Here is an 18,384-nt window from a genome sequence, read left to right as displayed (position 1 = left end):
ATCCCGTCAAGTCCGTAATTTGGGGGTCATCACTGATGACTCACTAACTCTGCAACATCATGCTACCAAGGTGGCCCCCACATGCTTCACCATACTGAAGTGGCTAAGAAAGATCATTTGGATGCTGTCAGAGTCCAACAGTAGTCCAGGCGCTAATCACATCAATACTGGACTACGATAACCTTCTTTACGTAGGGTCCAATAAGGAGGTCACTCGCAGGCTGCAAATGGTTCAGAACTCTGCAGCAAGGCAACTTTGCCGGGTTCCTAAAACCTCTTCTGTTTTCGGTCACCTGCGGGATCTGCACTGGCACAGGGTTGAGAACCAAATTAAGTTCAATGCCGGGAGCTACATGTTCAAAATCAAAATAGGTGTGGCCCCTCAGTACATGCAGTCTCTGATTTGCCCCAATGTGCCTCTTAGATGCCTTCGCTCATCTACTCAAGGGAAATTCTCTGTGCTGAGACAGACTAGCTCGGATGGGTGGCAGAGCGTTGCGTACCTCGGTCCTTCACTATGGAATTCCCTTCCCACATTTATTCGGAATTAAACGGTATATGTTCAATTTCGCTAACCATTGAAAACGTGGCTTTTTAACCAATAATCATTTAATCAGTTTTACATTGCGTGGTATGCCTGGCGCCGGGAAACCCTTTTTGGGTAGCTGATGTGCCCTATTAATGTAATTAATAATATAATAATATGAATAATACCCAGAGATTCACATTAATTACAATATTTCAGTCCATCACTTTTTGCTGTATGCAGCTAGTAAATAAGCACAAAAATCTAATGCAACAACAACCCCTGTTTTCCCGGCTGAAAAAGTTAGAGCTGCAAAAAGAAAAAAAGAAAATGAATATAACCTTACAAAAGACTATATGGTGCAAATGTACACTTTGATATCACTGAGCAGCAACTAAGCATGTTATGTAAACTAGACCAAGGTCTTCAAATTCCTTTACTGTGAGTGGCCAGCATCATCTTAAAGGAAAGGGGTTGCACTTTTCTTGCTTTTCAGTTGGAGGTTGAGTCATTGTTTTAATATGTGTTAGGACATTAGTACTTAAGTATGTTGCTTGCCTTGCATAACAATAGATTGTTTATGAGATCTTCGGCGAGTTAAAATGTATGCAATTTAGCCACAAACATAAAATACCAGTACATATCTGAAGGGAAATAGAATTCAAAGGAAAACTCTGTTTCTAATAAAATGTGTGCTATATGAAAGAGATAATCACAATTCACAGTTTTGCAACATTGAAATGAGACAGAGCTACTAAATTGTACTATGTCACCTAAGAAAAGTGCTCGCACCGTTTGCCTGAACACATTAACATATTCCCATTGATTATTTATAATGAGGGAGGATGACTATATATTAGACTATATATTCTACAGTACAAGTGACTTAAAATGACTGAACAAATGATTGCTGCCATAGCTCCCTAATGAGAAGTATGGGAAATAGCCCTTGCTCCATTTTCTCATTTTCAGCCTTACAATTGAATTTGCCACTAGTCAACTATAATGAGAACCCAAGAAAGAGCATCATTTATAGATTCTCCATACTGCACCTTAATGATAGCGGGGAAGTCATTGAGGGAGTAAGAGATAGAAATTAGAGGATGGAAAAATGAAAGGGAAGAGAGATTTTCTCTAATGTAGTCACTGAAGACCAGCATTTTATGTCTTAAAAAGATTTCAAGATGACAGGAGAGAATAAGATCATGCTTCTGTTTTCACAGCTGCATTAGAGGTTATGAACACTAGTTCCGGTATAGACTCAGAATATAATTGTGAGATATCTTATTGCACATATTACTTTCCCTGAAATACAAAATCGGATAGTAATCACGTCTTGTCTCCACATTGTGATAGAGAGTGAAAAAGAGGATAGTCCATCATTAGAGTTATACTTGAGTTGATGTTTAAGAAATGTAACAATCAGAGAGTAAAATCATTGTGAGCAATTCAGAAACGCATTTGTAAGTGTGTGTGGTAGTACTGCTATAGTAAAGTGAAATGTGCATAAGTATGTGTGTAAATCTGTGCCAATGCCAGTCCTATCTCTTATTCGCGAGGCTCTCCGCTGAGAGTGCTTAGAACTCCGCACAAGCAGTCCTGCATTTTAGGTGTCTACTACAAAGGGGGAGAAGGAAAGGAAAAATTAAGCTGGGGCACAGTGAATAACATGCACATACAAAACCATACCTGCCAAATGGCAATTTACTTTCAATTCAAAAAGATACACTCAGATCTACTCCAATACTGTTGCAGCCCAAAGATGCTGAAATGTAGTCTTGCCTACCCTTGGAGTAAGTCACACAGCTCACATGGCCTTTTACTTGTACTGGAAAGGAATCACATAGAAATCAATGGCGACAGAGAGTAACACTGTGAGCACAAAGTGCAACACACAAAACAAAAAAAGTGAAATAAATGGCCATATAACACTAGACATTACAAACACATTGAAGAATCAAATTGCAAAAGTGAAAACATAACCAATGCACATGCATAGGAAAATAAAAATAAGTAAATTGTTAATGAGTTATAAAAACACACAACTCATCTTTCATCTAACACGACTCAGCACACAGACAGTGGCACACAACATAAATGTAGTTGATGTCAGGCTCCCCAACATCCCAAAGCACAAGGACAAGAGGTAAATGCCCATGGCGAGATCACTATTGTTGTGCTCCCAGCAGTAAAGTTAGGCAGATATGTATTTTTTGCAGGTAAATATTAACAATTTGTTGTTCCATGTAGTATAAGTGGAGATCTCCGCCTGTGCTACAACATCTAGATTTGTCTAATTTACATCTAAATATACTCATACACTTACTACAAGTAACTTCAAGGTTGGGTTTTGAGACTTACATTTGCCAACCCTCTTATGTATGAGAGTGAAGAACATGCTCCTACTACTAGCCTTAATTCGCCACCTGGAAAAATGTAATGCAAGAATATCCCCCGGATATTTAACTTTGTGAATAGGGCCATTGTGTTTTGGTTAGTACTGGTCCAGATTGTGACAATAATAATAATAATAATAATAATAATAATAATAATAATAATAATAATAATAATAATAATAATAATAATAATGATATTAATAATAGTGCCTTACTATTTCTTTCTAAATTATTTTTTACTCAATGCCAGCAGAGTTTCTTCCAACTATAAAGAAGCATGCGTACGTATGTTAGTATGTATTTATATGTTGCAATTTGCTTAGCAAGGACATTCATAACCTTACATAAATTGTTGAATTTGTTTTGTGAATGTCTCTTTGTATGCTCTTCATATGAAAGAAAATGCAAAGTTATGTTTCATTTGTTGTAACACAGCTTTTCAACATTGCATTGTATTTCTCAGTTAGGCCAACATAAAAAGCAAAACCAATGACCACGGTCACCTTTCCTGAATGACACTTGCCTGAGAATATCAGTGAATGTTTTTTGAAGAGGTTGTGATCTGCACAGGTCACAATATTTGAGTATATTTCTATGCACAGTTAGGTGTTTGTACACTTTTATTTTGTAAGTTTTCTTCACGTATACCACTTCTGCACATTCAGATTCCCACATACTGATTCACCAGACTGTGCTTGATCGTTGAGTGGAGGATGGTTGTGAGAAGTGCAATTGTTCACAACCTGTACCCTTCTCACTTCTGCGTTTCATTCTCTCACAAGCAACATTTTAAGTGGAATTTGAGAAGCAGGTGAATTCTGAGCTCACATCAGAAGCCACTAAGCCACAGACTGAAGCACGTAAGTCAGCATTTTCTGGCGGCAAAAAAGAATATATTGAAATCTGTTTCCTAGTTATCGTAGTTAAATTAGGACATTTCTTAAACTGGAGTAACATCTACTAATTTTAAGGGGCCTATTTGGATGGCGGACGGACCTGCGTCCGTCTGCCACCCCCGAGGTGGAGGGACCGTCCGCAGGGGCAGCGGCGGTCCCTCCGGTGCAATTAGGATGTGACCGCCACCCTGGCGGTCACATCCCGTATCTTTAACCTTGCGGCGGGTGCTGCTTCAAGCAGCACCCGCCGCAAGGTTAAAATGCATGTTTAACATTTACATGCACAAAGCGGCAGGCACCGCGCGGTGCCTGCCGCTTTGTGCATGTAAATGCTGGGGGGTACCATAGGTACCCCTCATGTGCACCACCCACCCCCGACACCCTGGGGGCCCGCAACGGGCCCCCAAACACCAAAGACCAAATGCTTTTCCACGGCAGAAAAGCCACTGTGGAAAAGCATGTGTCAATGCACATCGTAATTTGGCTGACGGTGTCTTGCAGACACCGTCACCAAATAGCCCTCCACACCCTGCGGATCAGCGGCGGATGGACCTGCCGCCCGCCGCTGGTCCCACCGCAATCCAACCGCCATACTAATCTGGCGGTGGGTGATGACTGTGGCCGCGGCGGTTAATCCGCATCCTCCAGGCCGGCGGTGGCTTCCGCCGGCCTGTAGGATGCGGATTCACCGCCATCCTAATCGGCCCCTTAGTTCGGGTACATTTCCCATCTAGTCTCTCTTCTTCAATACATACATGAATTCTAACCTGTAGTTTTGTGATAAAATCCTTCCTGTGAGAAAGAGGGCTCGAACATTTAATAAAAAACAGCATTTTGATTGTGGACTTTCTGGTTTATAGACTTCTGCTATGAGCAATTGTAGCTAATATGGCCTCACTATACTTTTCTGTAACCCGTGTCTACATTTTAACATATGGTCAGCTGCTGTGCACAGATAGGGTAAAGGGCTCTGAGCAGTTTGCCTCGGGCATGGGTTTACATGCTTGTGCACACATGCCGAGGTTGAGAGAGGGACAGCTTGTCTCACTCAGCCTGTATCTAAGCACAGGTTGTACTGCTGCAGATAGGCCCATAATAAATTGGTTATGGCCTGCTAATATCGTATAATTTAATTGAGGACCAAGCAGAAATGTCACTTTCTTCTTGTTTGAAGTGTAAAATCTTTGATGTTTATACTAGTTTTAAACTTTGTGTAAAATGTACCTGATGTGCAACCTTAGATTGGCATGACATAGGAGGGTAAATGAGATGTCCTTTCCCATATCTTCATGGGTAATAAACTCGTATTCAGAGTTAGTTTACCTCTGGGTCAAGTTAATTACCTGCTGACCGTCTGGCCCTTTAAAGCTCCTTCCTTCCAGAACTATAAGACCATCCTCATGGCTTAGTTTTCTCTCGGAGAGGGAAGGGGTAGAGGAGAAACGTCCATGAGCTGATTATCTGCCCATCTCTGACATGCACTGTCAGGATTGTCTCACCATGAATAAAGCAAGATAGAGAGGGGAGGTAGACTTCCTGCACCAGTTACTGCAGAATTGTCTTTGTATCTTGGGGGTGAGAACCCAGACCTGGGTGGGCAGAGCTTGGCTTCCAGAAAGTGATATTTCCCAAACTCCATTTTACCACTTTCTGTAATGGTGTGCAGAGGATTATGACAGCCATATGACATCTCCATGGAAGTGTCAGCAATAGATGAGTGGATACTGCATCCTTAGATTGATTAGGAACTCCCAGCATCTATACTTCTTCCCCATTAACATTTTTAAACCTCTGCATAAAGTAGGAGACTTTAAGAAGAGAAGAATCATCAAAGTGGAAGGAGGTGATTCCGTCTTTAGAGTAAAGGAGAGCTACTCTCATCTTGTGTTCTTGGAGTCTCTTTGAACACTGCTTCCAGATCTAGTGGCACAATCTCTTAAGTTCCCTCTTGGAGATAGTAGAGACAGGACCAGCTGTTATACAGAAGGAAGGGATTCCCCTATAACCCAGAAATATAAGATTCCCCTTGGACAACTATGGATTAGTGATGGCTGCGGGGGCCTCTTAGGGGGTACTCAAGGATCATGCTGGGCACATAGGTACCCTTCAACTGGTAGAAGGCCTGGGTACTTGAGGAGTTCAGCCAATGAAATCAGGTTTGCCTTGAGTACCATGGGGGTGCGGCTGCAGAAAGATCCTATGTTGACATGCAACCAAGAGCTAGGTCAGGAGGGCAGGTCCCAACCTCTCTTCACCACACTTCTGCTTGGATGAAGAACCAACAGATTCTATAGTTGTTGAAAAAAGAAAAGAATAATCAGGAAAGATTAATTAAAATATTGAAAGTAAGAGGACTGAAAAAACACTACTGGTGGCTGGAGTGGGCCACCTGTTGCAATATACCGTAAATTCTTCTAAATGAAGCTTGTGGGGCCATCTGAACAGATTAAAACCTGCACCACAACTAGCAGTTTTTAAACTATCTCCAAGGAGCTAGTCGGCATGAATAAGGAAACCTCTATGGTGACCCCTAACCAACTGGGTTTCCCAGGAGTCCAGACAGAATTGTGCTGCAGTCCTCACAATTTAATTAACCCATTATTAGAAGTGAAGAAAATACAACATTTCGTTTCTGGGGATCCAGAGTGATCATGTGTGAAAGGGAGCTCCGCTTGCCCAGCCTTGTGATTGTACATTCTCCATTACTCACCACAATGAGGAGTAAAACCCTGGCAACGTAGAAGCAAGCATCATCCCAACTTGGCCACTTTGAGCAAGTGTTGGCAGTGAAGAGGCATATGTGACTTTTTAGATCACCACATGGTCCCTTGGAAAAACAGGAGGTCTCCTCAGGAAGGGACATGGGAATCTGGGCTTTAATAGAGGATTACTTCTAACAGTTTCAACAGGCAGTGAAAAAAAAAGCAAAAGAAAACCGACCACAATCATAACGAAGGAATTGCTGTTGGCAGAAGCATGCCCACTGAGGATAAGGAGTGACCTTAAAAAATAATTATGTATATGTTGATGCCCAATGTCCTAGAAGGGCAGGGTCACCACCAAGTGTATTTTCAGCATCTTGGGAAGCTGCTAGGAGCAGCACAGGCCACCCCTTACTGTTCAAAATTAAGTTGACTATTTTGTAAATTATGACAGTTCACATCTCCTGGGGCTTGGAGAGAGTAGGACTAGCTCCCTGTTTAGTTATGTTTTGAATATGTTGTATTTGATTGGTATGTGAGACATCATTCTGTAACGACATGTGCTGAAGAACTCTATCATAAAAATGAAATTGCATTCTCTTTGGAAATATTATGTTAAAGAACAATTATCAAGTGTGTGTTAATTCATATTGCTGTGTTGAGGTTTATGTGTAAAGTGTGAAGAAGACCAGCCACTCATATTTTAACCACCACCACACTGTGAACATAATAAATATAGATCAAAAAGACTTGTAAAACCCCATTTCTTTATGACAAGACACCATTGCACCAGTCACAGAGATATTTAAACTAAAAATGAAACATAGCACCTGGCAACACGCATTTTGCGACCAGTTCTTTTGTGGCCAGTGTGGTAATTTGCAAATCAAACTATGTACTAATAGGTTGGTTCACAAATCACCGATTATTTTTGGGTCATAATTCAACCTACCTGATGATCATTGATGCACATTGTGTCCCACTTGAAACAGCAGCCATCGCAGGGGTGGAGGTATGTTGATGTCAGCAGACCACATGTCTGTGATTGAAACATTCCTATAAGTAAAATGGGATGCATTTGGCAAAAAAAGAAAAATTAAGAAAGGAAGAATGAAAACATTAAGAGTAGTGAGTGGTCCATGAGACTCCTCTCTACACTTAAAACATGTTTTTCTCAGTATTCTCAAAGGGCAAGTGATCCATGAGGAACCCTTTCCACTCGTGAATGGCTTACCACCTCCTTTGAGGATACCACCTCCTTTGAGGAGGTGGTAAATGATTAATGTTTTACAACTGAAAATCGGTCACCACATATAAATATATACCAATCCAATTTGGTATTTGGAAGGGACACTCTAAACACACCACTTCCAAATACTGGATCGGTACTTTGTCGCACATTTATATTTCAATTTGGTAATGTGTTACTGAATCACAATTTAGTTTTGTCAAAGAGAAAACACCTTTTTGCAGTCCTAAATTGACAGATTCGCCCAATTGGACCCTCTGCCACCACAGAAAGGGATTCATACATCTGGCCCAAAATTCCCTACTTTTGATATGATGTACGTGAAAAGTGAGTTCTGTCCCACTATCAACTGGAGATTTTTTTATTTTGAAGCTCAGGTATCCAAAACTCTTCTGTGATTGAGTCTCACCAACTGAGTCTCATTAATTGTAAGCTTCTGGTAAAACGGTATTGAGTGATCACCCCTCACTTGCCACCTCTGTTCAGAATGCAGCAAATTTGAAGCATTGCAGAGAACATTTCCAAGCCATTAACAAGGTCTTAGCTAACACTTTTGAAACAATTTTTCTGGTGGAAAGAGGCAAATTGGCCATGAAAGTTGCTACTGAAAATTATAAATCTGATCACTTGCACAATTTGAGTCTCTAGAAATGTTTTCTAAAATTAAGAGATGTCTGAAATTGTGTTGTAGGTCAAAGCCTGATTTATTCAGACATTTACCTCACAATAATTCTTCACAATTTAATTGTGGTTTTAAACAGCATGCTTGGCCCACTGATGTAGAATAAAATGCCATGAAGTATGTGCATTTCGACCCTTATGATAGATTTTCTTTTCGTAATAACACAATACTGACAAAGAGACATGTTTACACTAATTTGCTTTACCTAGGATGTTCTAAGCTTCATGCACCGTCTGCTTTCTACAGGAATAATCAGGAACAAGTGAGCATCAGATTTTAGTGAGAACAAAGCTGTTAACCTAATGTTCGATGATTTATACCCTGTATAGCAACGTAATTTGCATTGCTATACAAAGTATAGAGCTTTCTCCCCCACTTTGCAAATTACATTCACAGCTGCATTCATACTCAAGATAAATAAGGTACTATGTAAGACAGTGTTTACCAAAGTGCGACTCATGACCCACTGGTGGTTTGTGAGATGATTTTAAATGTATTTATCTGGTCACATTTTCTGCACTTCACAGACAGATGTCGAATGTCAGGCTATATCTTCTGATAAATTGCTGCTTATGGGTTTTTAGGTCTGGCATTAACCAAGACCTTTTGATTTTACTAAAATTATATGTATAATATATTTACTAAAAGTGGATTTCAGCCACCTCTCTTTATCCATTTGTGCCATTCACATTTTGCTTTCACCCACTACAGCATACTGCATAGCGCAATGGGTCAGCCTTCTTCAGTGACTGGTTTTCTGTACTTTGAGGGACTGCATTTTGCTCTTTCACAATGAGCATATCCACACAGAAGGTAGTCCACTTCAGTGTTATTATTTTTGTTTTTACTTTATAATTGCTGTAGTGTTGCCTTTGTGTTAGAATGTTAGGTGAAAGCAAGATGTTCCTACCAGTGCCAGCACAGACCACAATACACTCTTGATCCTTTCTTGTCTCCTACCAATGTTGTTGTAAATTTCTTTGTTTATCTGACAGTTGGTATTTCACACCATAACAGATAGTGTCCATTTGAAACTAATCTGTATTAACCTGTTTTCTTTTTATTTTTCATGCAGTACTCAAACCAAAAGCTTCATTATTGTATATGTGAATTAATGAGCAGACACTTCTTCAGAAAATGTTTATTCTGGACTCAATTTCACCAATGGTGCTTTAATAAACTTTGCCAAGAAAGAAAATCAGCCTTGATGAAGGTTGATTTGCAGCACTTGATAGACTTAATTTAATATTTTGCTTTTTTTTTCTTTGTTTGCTTCTTTCTTTCTTTTATCCTTCTATATTACTTTCTTTCTCTCTTGCCTTCCTTCATTCCTTCATTCCTTCTTTTCATTTTCTTTCTTTCTTTCCTTCTCTTTCCTCTTCTTTCTTTCCATCTTCCCTTTGACCTTTCCCTCTTTCCTTCTTTTTTCTATATTTCTTTCCTTCTTTCCATCTTGCTTTCTTAACTTTTTGCATTTCATCTTCTTTTTTTTCAAATGTCATTCCTTTCTTATTTCCTTTCTTTTATCTTTCCTTCCTTCCTTCTTTTTTTTTCTTTCTTTTTTCTTTCTTTTATTCCTTCAATCTTTCTATCCTTTCATCCTTTTCTACTTTCTTTTTTCTTTCATTCTTTCCTGTTTTTTGTGTCTTTCCTTCTTTCTTTTTCTCCTACTTTCCTTTTTAAAAAAAATATTTTTTATTCAAGCCTGAATAAATATCAACATATGGACAGGAAAAACAAATCGTGGCAACACATTATACATTAACAAACATTTGCAAGGTAGAATTCATAACAACAAAGGAAAAGGGGAGAGAAAGAGGAGCATATAAGACACCATAGCAAAGCCAGGGAATAAACAGAAATCAAATAACATAAAACAATACGATCCCTTATCTAGTCCCTGAGCCACTCCTCCAAGGGAGACCAGATCTTCTGACCCAGCTCCCACCTCCTTCTACCCCACCTCTGAAAAACGGCTGACTCTAAGTTATAAAGAGCCAAAATCCTCACTCTCCAGTTTACAAAAGTGGGGGCGTCAGAACGGATCCATTCTGAGGTTATACACAGAGATAGCAATAAACAGAAGGGCGGAAGCATGTCTTGTTCTCTCCAACAGACAATTACTCTCACAACCAAATAAGACAAGCTCTGATGATAAGACAATCGGGATATTAAGCCTAGAATTGATAAATAATTCTACGTCCTGGAGAAACGTCCCAAGTTTGGGCCAGGCAAAAAACATATGTACATCGTTGGCAGCTACCAGACCACATCTCAGACAGCAATGACCCCCTCTACCTCCCCATTTAGAAATTTTGGCCGGGGATATAATAAAGATCAAATAATGCCATATAACATTGGGAGCGTAAGCTGCCTGATATTAGCACACTACACGATAATTCTAGGGCCTGGGATATATCCAACCTTGTCTTACCCAGCTTTGCCTCCCACCTAGCGTTCTGAAAAGGGAGGTCATCTGGGAGACCATAGAGCAAATGCTGATATACTATCCAAATTCTTGACCTTCACAAAATCAGTTCCATAAGTGTAATCCTATAAAAAAAATAGTAACTTGAACCTTCAATTTATCTACATAGCTTCAGATCTGCAAGTATTTTAAAAAAACTCATGCGTATTTAGACAAAACCTATCCTTTAAAAATAAAAGAAGCCCATTTTCCCTTCACACCCTAGATCGCCCAAAAACATTATTCCCTGTGACATCCACCTAAATGTAGTCTGATCTTGAAAGATGGAAGGTAAGAATCTAGCCGCGGTAAGATGTGTATAGTAGTTAATATTAGGAATCGACCATTTGCGCCGAATCTTACGCCAAACTGAAAACATTGCTATGATGACCTTAAACTTGGTCTTCTTATAATGATTGTAACACTTTATTCAATAAATATATCATAAAAGTACAGACATACAAAAATACAAAGACAATTTATCAGGTATTACAATTTCATTAAAAAGGTCATCACTACAAACAATTTTACAAATAGAGGGGGGTCTACACAAAATTAAAAGTACATTCTTGAAGTGGATCTGAACAGACATTGGACAGCAGCCTTGACCGGATAAACCAAGCGCTAGCCAAGTACTTAGCGACCCCACAAACAATGTACATAGAGGTAGTGCTGGTTAAAATAATGCGCAGAGCGATCTATAGTCCCTAACTCCCAACTCCCTACACACTGGTTTCAACTATTTTGCTCTAACCTGCTTATAGGCATTACATGCAAACAGAAAGTGGCCAAGGGATTCTTCCAGACATGGACAACCTGGGCAATTTAAGTCATGCTCCCTCCTGACCTTCCACCCTTCCGTAAATATTTTGAGGGGGAGGGTGCCGTATCTTAGTTTCAGGAACAAAGTTCTATCTCGAGGGGTCTGGATGAAGTCCAGGAATGGCTCTAACTTTCTGAAGGGTTTATGTTCAAGAAAGTTGTTCGTCAAAGGTCCCCAGCTTGTGTTATTGAGGTCCTTGGCCTCAACCCAATCCCAGTATAATTTTTTAACAATTTGTTTAGTGGGAGGGGACTGTGAGGCCCAAGATTCAGCCAAACCTATAGACTCCACCAGCTTCTTTAGATTATTAAGCCACTTTATTTTGTTGGATACATTCAAACTAATAAGCTCGTCCAACACTAGAGCATATTTTGCTAATTCAGGGGTCCTTCTGAGACGCACCCAGAATAGCAAAGGGCGGAGTTGAACTATTCCTGAGATTGATCTTTTACCCATATCAAGTAATAGTGGTTTCAAAGGGGTCGAGGGAGGAAGCGAAACTATATCTCTCATAAACTTATTCTCTGCAACTACCAGTGCCTTAGTATTCTCGGCACCCCACAATTCAGAGCCATAAACTGCCGAGGCTAAAGCTTTCCCCTCATAAACTGCCAGGGCAGGGGCTACTGGTCTGCTGATAGAGAGGCGCTGATTCTTTACTATAGCTCCAGAGACCCTTTTAAGATTTAGGACCATTTTTGATATATGGGAGTCCCATCTCATGTTATTACAGAGCCTGAACCCAAGGTAGTCGAATTCGTCCACTACCTCTAGAGAGGTCCCATTCAAAGAGAGATGAGCCTTCCTAAGGTTTCTTTTGGCAGATAATACCATCAGCTTCGTTTTCATGGTGTTAACCGTTAACCCACGGTCTTTACAAAAAACACTGAAGCAGTCGAGCAGTTTTTGCAGACCCTTAGGGGTCTTGGACATCAGGAGGGTGTCATCCGCAAAGAGGAGTGTAGGGGTTTTCTCCCCGGCAAGGACAGGGGTGTCATGTATTCCTATCGGTTCTGAATCGATCCCCCTATTCCTGACCCTATTCTAGTTAAACCAACCAACAAGTTAACTAGCAGTCAGCCCATGAGGCAGAAAACCCCCATGATGCAGATACCGTTATCTGACGCAGTCACACTACGGCACAGGAACGTGTTATCTGATTAGGTCATAACGCTTGCGATCTAATTAGACAAGCGATATTCCTCCAGCCCCTGATAAGGCATACGGAGTTCTCATAACAAATCAAACCTATGACAACCTGGGCAAAACCCTGCGGCCATTGTTTTGATTTCACCGAGAACTTTAGTAAAAGAATGTGCTAACGAGCAAGTCGTATGACATCTTTATTGACGTATCTATGTCCATCCTTACGTCAATCTTGGCACCTTAAAGGTATAAATATTACCGATCTTGCCCTATGCAAACACACGCGTGGTGACGAGACGGAGCAGCCATACTTGCCGAAGCCGAGAGCAGAGCAGACCCCGCTGGCAGCAGCCCCGCCTTCCTGACGCGCTGAGAGAAGCTGCTTTCTCCTGCCGAGAAATCCAGCACCGGCGTTTCCGGGTAGCCCTCGCAGGCAGCCTGGAATATCGAGAGCAGAGAAAGAGATACCATTCCTCATTCATCCAAACTTCCAGGTACAGAACTGAATAACCCCTCACAGAGAATTCTTTAGTTATTCACGTGGCAAAAACAAACTTAACTTAAACTGTAACTTTCTATTCCCGCCCACGTATTAGGCTTAGGTCAGGTACACGGGGTAGGCGTATTTAGAAACACCAGTTGAGTACGTTTAGTCAAATGTATATGTGTATGTAAATATATTTTATTCATTTTAAACATCATATGGCTTAGAAACCATATCAATGTTTTTACAGTATTACTTTATACTATTGCTTTTAATGTATGCACTTTACTTAACTATAAGTATTGCAATAATATCGATCCATTTCTCTTGTATGAGAAAAGAGACTGATCAATAAATAACACCTTTTTATTGAACACGCCCGTCTCTTCCTTTTCTCTACATTCTGATGAGACTAAGAATGCACGTACTGACTGAGTAAAATAATTGCCTTTTGTTCACACGACTCTCGAGATTGACTCTTGATTAGGGGAGAGCAAAGTTGTCATGTTCTATGGTTGTCAGAAACTAAATCCCTTCTTGTCTAATCAGGGAAGTTAATTCCTCCGTGAACATTCGAGAAAGTTTCTAGCGAACTCTGAGCTATGCTGGCAAACCGAAAAATTAAGTCTAGTATCGACAGTAGTAGACCTAGTTAACGTCTGGCCTAGGCCTTTACTGCTGTAGGTATTATTCCAATGCGCAGAGCCTATTGGGAAGATAGGAACTACACTACATGGCGCCCAACACGTTTGGAAAGGGCGATAAAACTAACGTAAGACATTTAGAGTAACTCAGTCGTGCTTTCTCACTCAGACCCCTTTTCCCATTATACTCCAAAGACGTCTGGAGTGGGTGAAAGGTAATATCCTCCAAAAGCTCGCAGGAGGGAACTCCTATGTATGGTTCTTGGTTTAGTCAACGTTGAAGGATAAACAGTTCCAAAATATTGTGCATCTAATCTCTGTTTCCATAAGAAACCTGATCTGCAAACAAACATAATACCATCCTGTCGGTAAAATGGGAGACAGTGATGAAGAAAGAGAGGCAGTTAGACTAGCAACTGAACTCGCAGCAGCTGATGCTACCATGCAAGCAGCAGACGCGGAGATAATACTCATCCCGGTCATTAAAAGGAGATCTATAACTCTAAAACTTATAGAAAATGGACTGACACCTAGAGGTGCTACAGTCATATTCGTAATTGAGGCACACGAATATCGGCAGACAGAGGTATATTATTCATGGATACATTTTCCAGCAGCTAATGCTGTAACAAAGTACTTCCACTATTACAAAATAGAGGAACCTCCTAATGAGTACACTCCTTTCGAGGAGGTGGAAGTACCACTCAAATTCCAAGAGCATTTGCTCTTATTTGATGGCGCCCTAATACATAACAATCACATCACCAGGCTCGGTCCTTTAGGTAGACCAGGAGCAACGTGGCCGGTACTAGCCGGATACACACCACATCCAGACATCGATAGGATGGCTGCAGCAGATCTTTTAGTACAACTAAAACAATTAATAAAAATTCATAGACAATTAGTTCAGTATGTGATGCGGACTTCAACAATTCAGCCAGCGATTAAACTTCCACACCTGACCCCTCACCAGGGGAACACAAATAAAATTACACCACAGAACATCCAGTCTTGCCTAGGTAAAGTACCGGCTAAACGGGAACAGATACCATTCTGGTTGGCACAGAAAATTACCCAAATAGAGGCGGTGTTTCCCGACACCACCCCGCTAGAAAAACACAGGATTCTGACTATCTGTCTTCCAATGGGAATCGCACCACACATTGAGGACTGTGACACTTGGGGTACAGTCTTTGCTTCTATCTACACAAAAACGCACGGTGTTCCATCCATTTCGGTGATACCAGATGTGCTAAAACAAATTCAAGACGAATATGGTCCAGAACCTGCTTTAACTCTTGGTATGAAATTACTAAAAGACTTCAAGCAGGTCTCGGCTATACTATTAGCCAACATAAAAGGTGAAGCAGCAAACGTGGCGATCCGCCAGAGGTTAAAAGAGACAGATATAGCAGACCAACCAGCTGAAATTGCCAGAATCATAGAAAAATCCTATGAGGAACTAGGTAGAGACAGTTTAGGTGGAATACCAGTAAAACCGCAACTGACTGAAAGTCCAGAAAAAATATTTTTTAATAATAATACACCAAAAAAGAACTGGGATGGAAACAAACAATCCAATCCTAAAGAAAAGAAATTCCAGTCCCGAGGAAGGTCTCCTAGGCGAAGAGAGAAATCTCCGAACCAGAGACACAGGTCACCCCAGAGTGACCCCTCTGGGAAAAGATATAACCTTAGAAATAGGGATAATATAAAAAAACCTGATAGATATCAAGACATTGATACACGTCCCTCTCAATCTTTTCAGACTTCCTCGCAGAAATCGGAAAGAAGAGGACGATCAGAACAAAGAGAAGAGCACGCCAAGTCCAAAGACAAGGAACCTGCTCATCTAAAAAAGAAATTACAATTTCCAAAAAAGAAGGTAGCCAGTATCAAGGTAGTTAACAATGCCGAGAATACTGAGGACACAACTGAAAAACGGAGAGTGGGCTCAGACAATGCTAGACAGCGCAGCAGAAGTGAGCATAGCTCGCAAAGTCCTTATGAATCATCTGGAGACAGTGGACACGAATGAATATCTTCAAGTGGAAACTGCAGACACCAGGGTTAGCAAACCTCACAAGATATACGAGATAACATTACGTATAGAGGGAGATAAGACTAGGAAAATAAGGGGACTATTTTGGGATAATCTCTCCAAGGGCTATGACATCCTTCTAGCTGAAAAAGACTGGCCACCAGAGTTTGTCAGGGAGTGCCCTCATGGCGAAGAAATAATTATGCCTGCCTTCTCGAATCATATCCCGATTCATAAAAAATACACACTTGCTAGAAAGTGGGCAGTGGCTCTAGCACCTGCTTTATATAAAAATCATGTAGGATGGGATGAGGATTCTCCTCCTCACAAAATCCAGTTAAAATCACATCCTACTGCACAAAGGCAGTACCCAATTAAGCAAGAAGCTAAAAAACAGGTAAATGAAATACTAGATCAGCTAGAATACCAGGGGGTGATTGAAACTTGCACCTCACAAATGAACAATCCTTTGTTTCCGGTCTCCAAACCAGACAATTCATATCGTCTAGTTTTGGATTACCGACACCTTAACACATGTTGCAAAACTTTTGCAGTGCAAAACTCGCACAGTGCTGCACTAATGAATAACATAGTGCGCAAAAAATACAAAACAACCTTGGACATCTCCAATGGATTCTTTTGTCAAAACATAGCACCAGAGAGCAGATATTTAACTGCATTCTCAGTAAATGGCACTCAAAAACAATTCTGTCGGTTAGCCCAGGGGTACAAGAACAGCCCGGGGGTATTCTCAGCGAGAGTAACAGAATTACTACAACTATATGATGATGAAGCATTATCTTATGTCGATGACATTTACTTAACAGATGATGACTTGGAGACTCACTTGAAAAGAGTGAACACCATAATACTTGGGTTCGCTGCAGAGGGTTACAAATTCAACTTTAAAAAGTCCAGAATTGCCCATCTGACAGTCCTGTTCTTAGGATATGAATTATCAAGTGAAGGCAAAAGCCTGGCTGACAATTTCCTAGAGAAATGCGCCGTAATCCAAGCACCTAGAACACTAAAAAATCTCCAGTCGATTCTAGGCTTCCTACATTTCGGAAGAACATACATTGTAAATTACGCAGAAAGGGTCAAACCCCTTTATGATCTAATTAAACCAGATTTTAAAAGATCCAGTTGGACTCAAATACACACAGAAATTTTGAGATCCCTACAAACAGACATGCTAATTAAAACAAAATTAGAAACACGTGATAACACACGCAATCTTGTGATTCGAGTCATCCCAGGGAGATGCGGATTCACATACCTGACCTCTAATGAGGGAGAAAAGGTACCAATTGCATTCAAATCACACTTGTACACAAAAGCTGAACAGAGATTCAGCAACAAAGAAAAAATTGTTCATGCAGTTCAAACCGCAATAGCTAGAGAAAAAGACATAGCTGACGGTAGACATATCACAGTCAGAACAGCTGAATCAGCCTTTGAGGCACTAACAACACCGTGTAATTTACCAACAACAACATTGGATCCAGGATGGTTACAATGGGTAAATTCAATCACAACGGACAAAGTATACTACTACTTTGATCCAGAACTAGAAGAAATGGAAAATCTAGAATATGAAAAAACATATCCTCTGCCGTCCGACATTCTGCCTCTACGACATTACGCCTGTGTAATCTATACAGACGGACATGCTCAACCGTCCGTTTGGGGAGAACAAGCATACAACCCCACATGTGAGATTACAAAAGAAGTGTGGCGCGGAGGTAAACTAAAACCTCTATTAACAAAATCACACTCAGTAGAAACTAATTCAGAAAAACAAACTGAAATAATAGCATTGAAAATGGCGCTAGATAATGCGGATCGCGAATTCCCGACACTTATAGTGTCAGATTCATATTACTGCGTCAAATCATATAACAGCGATTTGCAGGCATGGATTCAAAACGGTTACAAAGATGACACAGATGCACCAATAAAGCAGAACCTGCTCTGGGAACAAATAGCTCTTTTACAAAAAGAACTACCAAAGACTCACGTGACACACTCACTGAGTCATCAGCGTGATGGCGTTCACGTTGTAGGGAATTCATTGGCTGAAACAGCCGCAGCGGCAGCCACTAAATCGGCTCCCGTAGTTCAAAAAAAGCGTACATTAAAATACATTGACGGTGAAACAGTGCTGGCGGTGAAAACGTCATCAAAAGGCGACTGCTCAGCGTTACCGATCAACTATCCACTCAATTATACATACATAATCGATGCAAACTCCGTCCCTTTTGCTCGAATCCCTGGAGTGGGGGATAGAGTGATTCCAAACATGGACAGGAGAAACTTGTTAATCGC

The sequence above is a fragment of the Lissotriton helveticus genome, chromosome 11 (genome assembly GCF_964261635.1).
Source record: "Lissotriton helveticus chromosome 11, aLisHel1.1, whole genome shotgun sequence".
NCBI lineage: Eukaryota > Metazoa > Chordata > Amphibia > Caudata > Salamandridae > Lissotriton > Lissotriton helveticus.
Note: the sequence above shows the minus strand (reverse complement) of the source record.